Source organism: Falco peregrinus, chromosome 10 (genome assembly GCF_023634155.1).
Source record: "Falco peregrinus isolate bFalPer1 chromosome 10, bFalPer1.pri, whole genome shotgun sequence".
NCBI classification, from domain to species: domain Eukaryota; kingdom Metazoa; phylum Chordata; class Aves; order Falconiformes; family Falconidae; genus Falco; species Falco peregrinus.
Window position 1 is genome coordinate 30,456,521 of NC_073730.1, and position 12,712 is coordinate 30,469,232.

The window sequence follows — 12,712 nt, forward strand, 5'->3', positions numbered from 1 at the left end:
GGTCGATACGACTGTTTCCTGGGTGCCAAAATTCAGAGAGTTTCTCTTCCTAAGTGTGGTATATTGTTATGAGAACACAAGACAGACCACATTAGCGATCCTCCTTTTATAGAGAAGTATTTATAGCTCTCATGTAATAATACATGTATCACATATATATTATTAAGATCTTTTTCATAAGCTTTCAAATTAATCTTTAAAGAAGTGGAGAGAACCAATAACCTTGATTCCTTCAGGCAAAAAAGCTGCATACCACAACCAGACTCCTACACTCACGGGCATTAATTTCTCCTGTGCCTAGGTCAATACTCCACAGGTAAGTTAGACCTCCTCCCTGCTGTAGTAGTCATTTACACGGTATTTGCTCCTCAGTATGAGTGACCGTAACTCCTTTAGCTCCAAGCTCTTTGCAGAGCACTGCAGACATACTGAGTTGCTGCACCATGATTAAGTTTCCTTCTCACAACACTGCGCAGACAGACATTAAGAATCATTACAAGTTATTACTAGCACCTCACCAAAATATTACACTAGGATTTTTCACTTAAAGGAAATTTATTTTTAAAAAGCACTTTGTGAACTCTACTACAAGTTGCAAGGCATTTTAGTCTCCCATGTCTATTTCTCATGTTTTTATTACAATGAAGAACAGGTACAATAGATTAATATTTAGAAGAACTTCTACTTGCATCCTTATAAACTGTTCTCCTATGAATTAGATATTTGATCTCAACATATACAAACAGCACAAAAAATACATTGTTCTCTGTACTGCTCTGTAACCCATGTGCTTATCTTCTGCTAAAAGCTTCTCTTGAAAGTGCTATTATTAATTGTCAGGCATTGGAACTGTTCCTCCAGACATCATCCCCCATACTTTCAAGACAGGCAGACAAGATTTTCTCCACTTTTTGCAACTAAAGTACAAGCTAAAGTACATCTGAATATATAACTCATTCTATTTAGCACTGTGCTCTCCCTAATGCATCCAGTATAGCCAGCTTCTTACAGGAAGTAGTTGCTGAAACAATTAAGACTCTTCATAAGGACTTAACAAGATTAATATACACTACGCCATCACATCGGCATCTTGTGCAGTGGTACCAGAATGCTAAGGATGCAGTCCAACAGAAATACATCAGCAGTGACTAGGCCTCTATAACAATCTCCTGTAACTCTAGGCTGAACTTTTCCACATTTTATTAATGTGAAAACTGGAGAGCTATTACAAACTAATTCTATTGTTCTTGATTACAACTTAGGTCAAAAGTTCAATTTATTCTTAACACCTGCAACATTAATGTCTGAAACAGGAAGGCATCCTCACAGAACCTGGTTCCAGTTTCTTTTTTCCGATATTGTTTGAATACACAACAGTAACCCTACGCTGATTTCCAGAATGTTTTTTGGACAAGAAACCGTACATACCCTAATTTCTTAGAAACCAGCACAATTTCTGGTGGTTTCCTGATGTCTACTTCTCATAACCAATCAAACCCTAAATGGTCTTGAAAAAATCCAGTGTTAGTCTCTCATGAAAACAGATAACCGCATATAAAAATGAAATGCATTCACTATCATTCAACATAGAGTACTTATCTGAAATAAATCAATAATCACCGTGAAGCAGCAAAAGATAATACAGCACAGTCCACCAAAGTGAGAAGAAAAATCTCAGAGGTAGTCCATTATACACATTAAAATTGATACTATACTGCTTTACGCATTGTCTATGTGCAAATTATGTACATACTTCAGCCACAAAAAAGAAAACAACAAGACAATTAATTCTTGTGTTATTGGATCCACAAAACAAATGACACCTACCTGTACTATCTTCCTTCTCTGTACTGTACTTCCCATCTCCACCAAAAAGTTCCATCTAAAAATACTGATTAGCAGAATCAGCCACCCACAATATTTACGGGTCACTTGCAATCTGTTCTTTGAACTAAAGATGGTCTTTGCAATAAAGAACAGAGTGAGTTCTCTACACAGGCTTGAGCAATATTTCGAAGTTTGATGCACATGATCTGCTCCCCTGGATTTCTGCTGTCTGGAGAAAGCAAGGCAACTGGAATTCAGTGCCTGAGAACAGGATTCTTCTAACCTAAATTTTAGCTGTCAGGAGTGGGTATCTGGCATAAACTTACAAACTACGCTGCTTCTACAAAGAACGGCAAGTGACAGAACCATCCCACGGAGAGTCCTGCCATCTCTTCAGCTTATCCAAGAGCCCAACTGAACAAATTATGCAAGAACGGAACACGAGAAATGCTACATTCAATAGGGACAACCACATGTAAGCAGCTCGTTGGATCAACAGTTCTGCCACAAAAAACAGAGCTGCAGAGAGCTTCTTTATGAAAATCACATGCTGTTCTTTGTCAAGCCCAAAATCGGGAGTGCTGAAGTCTCAGACCTGTTTTGCGGCTCGGTAGTTATTTTTCTAGTGTTGTTTCACAGCATAAAGAGGATTTCATGTCCTCTCCAGGATCACCCTGCACTGAAATCCACGAACTGAAGCTTGGCACAGTGGGATCCACTCAATAACAATTCTCACTTTTCTCTGAGGATCTGTATGCACCAAAATCAATTAGCGTTTGCTACAAATGTAACATAGCAACAGCATACAAACCCTCACTTGATGTAAATCAGCATAGTTCTTCTGATTTGAAAGAACTTGACTAAATTTCATCAGCTGTAACTCTCACACAGTGCTTCTGAATAGCTTGCTCTATCACTAGGGCAGCAAGGATCATAAAATTTGAGTGCCAGGAACAGTAAGTGGTCAATTCTGTTTGTTACCCTCTTTAGGACTTCTCAAACATTTTATTTCCCTTGTTTTCAGAAGGAAGAAAAATGGGGTCTGAATATCTGAAAACTATCACACAGGGATGGTAGGTGGAAAACTGTCCTGAAGCCATAAATCGGAGATTTGATTACTTCAGCAGCCACACAAAAAAACCCAAACAAAACCCACACATTTATAAAATAACCTATTAAGCTCACTGACATTTTTTTACTGTTCTTAAACTTTAGTAAAGTGCCAACACGCTGTGTGAAGTAGCACTTCCTGTTGATTTGTTTTGTATTAATTATAGTGTAATTAAAAAGGGGAGTCTTTACTGCAATCAGCTACCAGGTGTTTTAAAACAATAAAAAGGACCTTAACATTTTCAAATGATACTACCAGTGTTACTGTAGCACACTGACCAAATTTTAGAATGCATACACATTTAGGGAAGCAAATCCTAGCATGGAAAAACCTTCATTATGTTAAAAAAGGGGGGAAACTCCCTACCAACTGGGAACACCCTTGATATTAGTGGTATAGCTGCTATGTTAAGACATGAACACCTAACAGGTCATCTACTCCTGCCATTAAAAGGTTTGAATTTACTAATACGCTTCAGAACTCACATAAAAGGCAGTTACAATAAAACTGTGTATTTTGTTACATAAAGGAATTAAAGGGAAAATTGAAATATTAATAAAATATTCACTGCACTGACTGCTGATGAACTAAATAGCAGTGCAATTTCATGGATATCAGCTGGATTGCATTAAAGTTTAAAAGTATTTAAGGTTTTTTTCCTACTTACACTTATGCTTGGCTTAATCGTGTAGCTAGCTGGAAATTCTAGCCCTGAGTCTTCTACTGCAGCAATGCACTGAAGTCCAAGCTATCAGTGCACGAGCAGCCCATCACCATTAACTTCAAGAGCCTGCAAAGACCTAGGAAGCAGAGTCTCCTACACCACCATAGCCACAAGCAAAATACAATGTTAAAAATTATTTGATGGTAAAGGTTATTCTAGGAAATAAAAAAAAAAGATAAAGCTGAAATTCTTCATGCTAACTACACGCTAAAAATCCCCACCATTCTAAACACAGAGGAAATTCTTCTTTCCTCCCATCAATACTGACAGATTACTGTGAAAGAGAATTAAGGAAAGGTATGAACACAGTAAGGGGAGAACTCAAGTGACCTACTACATGTTAATCTGGCAAAAAGCAGATGCCAATTGAACTGTTATGGCCAGTCTCCAGGCAGAGACTGACAGGTCCTGGAAATGCTGTCAGATTACTAACACACTGTCTGCTTCTGCATGAGCACTGAATCCTGCCGGCTTGGATCTCTTCATTCTGGCTTGATCTCAGGGACTACTTGAGGCACCTGAATAAATCCAATGAAGGTTAAGCAAGTTGAAATGCTCTTTTTCTGTGCCATTTTAGCATAGTTTATTAAGAGCTGCATCTCAAGTAACTAGGGACAGAAATGAAACTTTTTTTTTTTTCCAGAATACAAAGATCACCCACATTTTCCCCTCACTTACTTCAAGTCCTGGAAAAATATTTATAATCCTTTAGGTTGAGAAACAACCAGTATGATGCCTGCTATTCTTTATGTAACCCACCTGTCAGTATAGAAGAGTTAGGTAAAAGAAAAATAAGAAATGTGTACTGCATCAATTGGATTGCCAGTAATTGAAGTTCTTCATTTTCAAATGGGCACACTTAAAGATTTTGCACTTCCAAATTCTAAAGGTGAAGCTACAAATGTCAATAATCTCATTTAAACATTTCAATTGATCAATAAAATTACTTTTGGTAGGTACAACTAAGACATCCATATGTTTAAGAAGCTACTTTATGCTGTCCATTAGTGAGTCAACTTTTCACCAACAACAGTTGGTATGAGAGCAGGTATGAAACCAGATGACCAGATAAAATAATAATAAAAAATAATTCCCATGACTTGAATATAGCAACACTGCATAACGCACAGCAACTTTTGAAACTTCTTGTGCTTACTGGAACACATGCATTTCCAATCATTTAGTGGTATTTAAATATTATATCAACTGATATTCTTAATGCCCATTATTGTTCAGTCTGCATATTTTTCCATTTTATAAAGAAATATTTTAAAGTTTTGTAATTGATCATTTTTAGATTGTGGATTTTCTTCCTAGTTATGTATGTTGTGAATCTCAAAGATGGCCAGAAGAGGAATAACCATAGCGATGTGACACTGTGGGCATTCCATCAAGGAATCTCTTTTGGTTTTGATTATCATTTGCATGGGCTAAGAACGCTATACAGTGCATCTCCTGTCCTCTCTCTCATGTTGACCACACACAGTCCAAGAAAAATGTAACCACATACAATTTGTTCCACAGCTGGAAAAGAAGTAAGACCTTTCTTATTCTGCAGAGAGCTAAAACAAGAAGAGTCACCCAGTGACTGTCAAACATATTAACTCGCTAATCACTCATCCCTTCTGAAGGGGGGTTTATGCTCAGCTGTTGTAAAATGGAAGTGGAGGGGTAAACAAACTCTAACTGGAAAGCCGAAAGGCTTTAAACACTACATTTTAAAAGAGAAGATATACACTTTTAAGCAAAAAAGCAACTCTTGTCAAAACAGATGAAGCAAAATCTCCCTGAATGACACTGAATAAGCATAAGAGTTTTGCAGCTGGATACTTATTCTAAAACCAAAGAGCTGTTTTCATGTAACTGTTGCTATGATCTTGGATTTCTGCAGACCCACAACCTTCCTAAGCTTTCCAAGAATAAAACTGTGTAGGTTTAAAAAGTTCTTTTCCAAAACATGTACATACGTAGATTGATTGATAAGCTTCTGAGCGCACCTTGGGACCTAATACAGATAGACCTACGGGCGCTACTACTTAGAGAAAAACACCTGAAAAGGGATTTGCAAACTAGGAACCACTTTTAGAGGCCACAACGGCAGTGCCTGGATGCTAATCAGCTCCCAATTAGCTTCAAAGCATGCTGGCCCCAACAAATACATTCAGTACCACTTATCATCAGCAACCCTGTGAAGAGGAAATGCAGCAATCACCCCACAGCAAAGCACACCTACCAGTATCCCTATAACATTGATGACAAAGATATTTATACTGCTTTATGCTACAAGAAAAAGCATTTTGGGGAGATTCCAGCTCCGCCTTCAGTAATAATGGGAGGACTTCATATTAGAGAACTCTTGATTACCCTCAGTACTAAACAACCATACACTCATATTCAAGTATGAATAATTCTAGCAGCCTTAGTATTATCTCTTGATTGTCTGCCTTTTCACCAATGTCCTCTAAATGTAATTTTCCAGTAACTACCCACTGAGGAAAAGCACCTCCTGAAACCACAGGGACACTGCCTTACACCTAAATCTGAAGTTTTTGCGAGACAGCAATATGCCTGCTAAGAGAAAACAAAACGGCAAGCACACATGCATGATAGGATTATTTGATTCAATACAATATAAATTAGGTCAGACTCCTCTTTGGAGAATTCTGTGTCAAGAACTAGGTGGTCCACTAAATTTCTATTCATTTGCCTTCAGGCTTGGGGAATTGCAAAGACTCTCAAGAAACTGATGTTCTTCTACCCACAAGAGTAACCAGTAGGGGGGGGGGGGGGCAGGGATGTTAACCACTTGACAATATCTGGAGAGCTGAGAAATCTTGCTACAATAAAAAGAGCAGCTAATAAATCTTTGCATCTATGTAACACATGCATACATACATGTATCTGTACACAGAGATATACAAAATTCAATTACAGAAAAAACTGCAAGTGCTTCTGTGTACTTAAGTATTACACTGCCCTATTTCTTCACATTGTATATATCCTTAAGAAAAGGAACAATTTCTGCATCCTCATTAAACCAACAGTAATGGAATGCCAGGAGAAGCACTATCTGTAGAAAGCGCAAAGGATTACAGGCTGGAAACTCTGCCCTGAGCCTGCTCCCCAGCAGGCTTCTCCTGCTCAGGAACACTGAATTTTTAAAACCTTACCCACAAGTACCATCCTTTCCGATTCTATAAGCAACTAAAGTAAATCTTCACGCCTCCAAGGGCCAGAAGAGCATGCCAAATACTTCACATATCTTAGAAGAGGACTGAATCAGAGCAAGATGTGACAAGTAGCCCTTTAGCAGTCCTGTTGCTCCACTGTGGATGGATATGGTTAGGGCACGCAACTGAGTCTAAAGAGCTAGGTCTTGGATAGCTGCTTCCCCACAGCTGGGGACCTGACAGCCTACAGCCTTTGCACCTGCAAAGACACACAACTGGCCATTCCAGGGTATGAGCTCCACTGACTCCTCAAAAAGCAATATACTGATAAAGAGACAAAACCTGACAGGTCCCTCTCTGATCTGGTCCTTCAAAATGGTACAAGTCTTGAAAAGATCCACCACGGAAAACAAGTTGCACAAATCCTACGGTAACCAGCAAAGCTCATGCTAGCAGATTCTGGCAGAGGATTTGTGTAACTGAACCACTGAGAAGAAAGAGCATTAAGGACCTGTCACTACAACCTTTTTTACAAAAACTTCTTACAATGTTTCTTGCTCAAACAACTGAAACTCTTTCCGAGAAGAACAGGAAGTCTCATACTGCACAGCTGAAACCAACAAACACCGCTTATACCTGTAACACTCAAAAATGTGTTTGGTGCTTGTGTAAGATTTGATACACAGATGAGGTTGCACACAGTAGCATGGCAGCTTTCCTGTGACTTACAGTATTGGGTTTACTCACTTTTTCTAAGTTGTGACAATTTTACTGCCTTGAAACAGAAATGGAAGATAGATTCATGGATGAAATTCTTAAACCACCACCATGAAATGCAATTTTGCTGTAGCTGGACTGGGCAAAAACTAATGTTAAGGGCAAAAACGTGACAATTAAAATATGAAAATGAAAACGTTTAAATCTGATTAATTACTTGGTTTAGAATATATGCTTTTCATTCTACTGTATCAAAATACTCATAATAAAACAGTGCAGCTGATGAAGTCAAGCACTCCCCCTTACAAAGGCTGGCAAATTTGCCGAACAGCACTTGAGGTTCAGATTAGTAAAATCCTAATGAATATCTACTCTAATACCCATGTAATTTCATGGAATGCATTTGCAAGTGGTACAAAAAAAAAAAAAGGGGGGGAGAGAGAGAGAGAGAAAACAACTACTGGCACAATTGAAGTCCAGACTGTGATTTTAGTGTCAGTTTAAGAGACTTAAGTGACAACAACCTAGAAGAAAGAAGATCCTGGTTCAACCCCAGGAAAGGAAGAATTGCAATAGAGATTACCAGTTCTTTCCCAGATCACAATATGCCTCAATCTTGCACTGTAAGCACCAATGTCAACATACCCAATTTCATCATTTTTGTCCCAGACACCAAAACTGTTTCCGTATTTTATCCAATTATTTCTTTACCAGAAGCACCCACTCCTTCCAGCACACCGTATGAGTAGCTGGATGCCCAGCACCAGCTCTTGAAAGACTTTCCTGGAACTACATACATAAATGTTGCTTCTGCTGCCCTACACGTTGCAAGGCTTTACACTTCCTTTTGGAAGCCAACACCTGGCATCTCTGCACCTCAGCTTCCTACCCCTAAAAACAGGGTAGTACATAACTTACTTTATCTCACAAATCCACTGGGCAGCTAAATGCTTTAAAGACAGAACTAGTACTGAACAAACAAAGCAGCAGAAGGGCTAAAGACAAGCGCCGCTGAAACGATATCGAATAGTACAGGACATACAAGAGTCAAAGTAATAGCGTACTTTTATTCCTAAGTAATTGGCTGAGCAAACATTTTGTCATCCAGCAACTCTGATTAATTTTGCAAGAATGCTTGGGTAGTGTATATAAAAACCAAGTCATTACCTTGACTAAACATTGACTTGGACAGTTAACTTTAACCATGAAGACCTTGACTAAATATTGACTGGGAAAGTTAATTTAAACTATAAAGTCTAAAAAATCTTGTTCCTCTTAACTAGTATTTGCCATCACTTTAAAATGTAAACTTTAAAATGTAAAAATAGAGGTTCTCCCACTTAACCAATATTTAGCTGTTGCTAAGTTCAATACAACTATCCTGTAAAATTTGAAATCTAAAATATTTAAAAGCAAACAGGCCCGTTAAGGATGAGACAGAAGGTCAGCCTTCACGTGCTTTACTTGAGCAAGGACTTCTCAAAAGTATTAGGAAAGAATCACAAGGTTGATGGTTTAAAATTATTTTGATACACATTTAAAAAACTGTGCCTTGTCCAAAGAACCAAGCAGGCTGACCACCAGGACAATGTGTTCATTCTGGTACCTCTACTTTTGAGGTCCTAGTAGTAGCTACTTCAAGTCTACATCCGCCACTACTGGCATCACTTCATCATGTGAGGCAATGGGCCAAAGGACATGCACAGGGTCTTTCAATAGCTGAGGAAAAAAAAAAAAAACCCCACACCAAAAAAAAAAAAAAGAAAGAAAAAGAAGAAAATCAATTTCAATCCTCCTAAGATGAAACCACTGATGTGTGCAGTCACTAAAGTCCCAAAGGTAATCCTACAAGAAAACATGACGGTGTCCTCCATCACTGTGCTGAGATACTGTTAAAGTGCAGCAAAACCACGATGAGGTACAGTCCAAGATCAGCACCTGTATCAAAACACTCTAAGCAATAAATCTGAACTTCTAGACCAATGTGAACAGTGCATTTTAAATGTGTAACGAAACAAAGTGGTAATGACAAAAAGGCAAAGCATCTTACACTTCAGAAAGGCATTATGTGTTTGGCTACAGAAATAAACAATGACTGTGAATCCTGCACTAATTCAACCTACAGTTTCATTTCAAGAGTTTGAAAGCGCCTTTTAGCTTTGCACCTTAATTCCTTTTTTAATATATCAGCTGCCTTTAGTGCACTCAATGAAAAATAGCTTAAAAGCAAATATAAAAGATACAAATCTCAGACAGGAACAGTAATATCAAACTAAGTGGTGAAAACTTGCTCTTCCATTATTTTTGAGTATAGTAGTAAGGAACAGATTGACACTGGCATTGGGGGAGTGGGGGGTGGAGAATGAAAGAACAATAAACAATACAATCATCAGTAGTTTAACACAGCGCTGTGTCTTGCAACGGAAACATACTGTGAAACAGCTTGCAAGATAAGCTTCATCAACGATAAGTAATTTTTATTCCGTTTGAGTGGTTGAAAACAATAAACATGATTAAATGCTTCAGACATGCATTCAGAATTTAGACAAATGGCAAACAGTTCCAAGGACTCTGCTTTTAAAAGTACTTTGGGGAAAGACCTAACGATTACCGGTATGAATCGTACAATACAACAGAAGTCCGGATGGAAATTAAAAACTTCCCACGCATCTGCAAGCTCCACGACCCTACGAACCAGAAAGGAGCTTTGTTATTTACTGCTCAGACGGTTACCGGCCCCCGGCCCCCATCTCCCCGCTTTACCATCCGGAGGCACGGTCAACGCGCCAGCCGCGGAGGGCACCCCGCACGGCACAGCGGGGCGGCCTGGCTCGGGGGTCCCGCGGGGCCGCCCCCCGCCCCGGCCCGCGGAGGGCGGCCGAGCAGCGGTGCCTTCCCAACTTGAAGCTAATGCAAGTAGCTTCTAGTTAAGATGTTGCTGGTGATTTGGTGGCCGTGCGCAACAACAACAGCACCCCAAAACACGGGTTGGTTGGGGTTTTTTTGGTTGGTTTGTTGTTTTTTTACAAAGTAAAGGCTGTAAAGGAGAGCTATACGGACCCGCGGCACCCGCACAGCAGCTGCTGGCCGGAGCCCCGCTCTGCTCGCACACCGAGGCCCGGGGCTCCCCCCCGCAGCGGTTCCCGAGCCCAGGCACTGCGGGGCGAGCTCGCCCCTCACCCCGCCCGCCGCCCCTCAGCTCCGGGCGCCATTTCCCCGCCGATCCTCTGCGCGGCGTCTCCGGCCGCTTCTGCACCTTCCCGGGGACGGCAGCGACGGCGCAGCCGAGCCCCGCCGGGATCCCTGCCCGCTGCGCGCTGCCCGCCGGCGCCGCGGCCCTGGCGGGCAGCGGGGGGCGCCTCCCCCGGCACGGCGCTGAGGGGAGCGGGCGCAACCGCCACCGAAGGCGCGACCGGCGCTTCCAGCTAAAGGGCGGCTGCGGCTGGAGCGACCGAGAGCTGCGCGGAGCGGCTGCACGCCCAGCCCGCGGGGCGGCCCCGGGGACCCCCGTCCCCCGGCACGGCCCGGGGGGGCGCGGCGGTGGACCGCCCGCAGCCCAGCGCGTCTGTGGGTCCCTCTTCCATTTTTTTTTGTCTCCCCCCCCCCCCCCCCCCACCTTCCCGGGGACGGTGTGTCCGGGCTGGTGGGGGACGAGAGGCCGCCTGTGCCCCGCCGCTCGGCTGGGCGACGGCAGCCGCGCACCCCGCGCCCCTCCAGCCGGCAAGTTACCGCCACTCGCAGGAGATTCCAGCCCTTTCCCCCCGCCTGCGGGTGACGGGAGAGAGCTGCGGGGAGGACGGGCAAAAATAAAAAACTTCCTTGGGAGACCGGTTGCCCTGCTGTTCCTGCTGCGGGGAAGAAGGGATCCCCCCCTCACTGGAGGGAGACCCGCACCCCGCCACCGGCGCACCCCGGGGCGCAGCCGCCCGCCCCGCACCTGCTGCCGCGCCTGCCCGGGTACAGGCACACACCCCTCCCGGCCACCGAAGGGAGAAGGGAGCCGGCACCCTCACCTGCCCCTGCGAGCCCTCTCCTCCTCGCATTCCTCTGCTCCCCATCGTGGGCGCAGCAGCTGCTGTTATTCCTTAGGATACACATGGCTCGTCCATGCTGGGAGAGCCGCCTTCCCGCGCTGCCTGCCCTCTCCGGCCCCCGCCAGTGCGGCGCTGAGGCCAGAGGGAGGGGAAAAGGGAGGTGTGTGTGGCGGAGGAGAGCTGCTGATGAGGGGTCGGTCTCCTCCTCCTCCTCTCCCAGGGCTGGGGGTCTCGGCGCCGTTGGTGCAGCTGGGCAGGGAGAAGGGGGGCGGCCGGGGCGGGATGGAGGGGGGGGGGGGGGGGGGGGGGAGCCTGGCCGGGCTTTCCGAGCTGAAGGGCGGGCGACGGACCGACGTCGCGCCCGCTCGCCCCCAACCCGTCACTCGCCTCTGGGGCAGCCTGGTGTGAGGGAGCGGCTGGTGGCCCCGCCAGGGCAGCGGTCACCTAGCGGTGTCGGTGGAAGGGGCTTCTCCGGGGCGAGGGGCTGGAGGGGCGCGGGGAGGGCGGCCCGGCCGCGCTCCCGCCCTCACTGACTGACTGACCGACTGACCGGCCGCTCTCCCGCCCTCACTGACCGACTTAGCCGGTCAGTCGGTCAGTGAGGGCGACCGGCCGGCCCCCTGCCCACGCGTGACCCCCCCCCCAGCGCCACCACCCCCCACCCCCGCCCCGCCCAAGCCCCTCAGCGCAGCGGCGGCCGCAGCCGGGCCACCCCCTCGGGAGCCGGTGGCCCACGGCCCGTGTGGCGCACGCCCTCCCCCGCCGCCAGACCGCTGCTAGCGGCGTGTTTTTCTCATGGCTTCTCTCAGTCACCCATGAAAATTTAATGAGGCATTTAGGGCTGTTACCTTCAGAGTCAATGGAGGCAGCGTATTTAGCCTAATGCACTTGCTGCCGAGCCAATAAGTCTATTGCAGGCAGATCAGAAGTCATGGAGAGACTCTCCTTTCAACACAAAATTCACGACCCATTAAACTTATTCTGTGATAACAGCTTCTTTACAAACGGAGACCCACGGAAAACAGAGGCTGTCATGCACTTCCTGAAAGGGTTCTGCACGCAGAAGAGAAGTATGTTCACAGGGTTATTACTATTTTGGTGGTACTATCTCCAATTAAGGCATAAAAGC

At 44.3% G+C, this 12,712-nt stretch overlaps 1 protein-coding gene across 4 annotated transcripts in view; it reads right to left on the bottom strand.

Annotated features, from left to right (window-relative positions):
* Positions 1 to 11,853, bottom strand: part of DAB1 (DAB adaptor protein 1) — a 168,019-nt gene extending 156,166 nt beyond the window's left edge. For 2 of the 4 annotated variants that reach the window (XM_027780427.2, XM_055815495.1), the window contains exon 1: positions 11,563 to 11,853. The gene's annotated coding sequence lies outside the window, so the exon portion shown is untranslated. The remainder of the gene's footprint in view (positions 1 to 11,562) is intronic. The other 2 variants (XM_027780429.2, XM_027780430.2) reach the window with 2 other exon arrangements.
* Between the last annotated feature and the right edge of the window lie 859 nt (positions 11,854 to 12,712).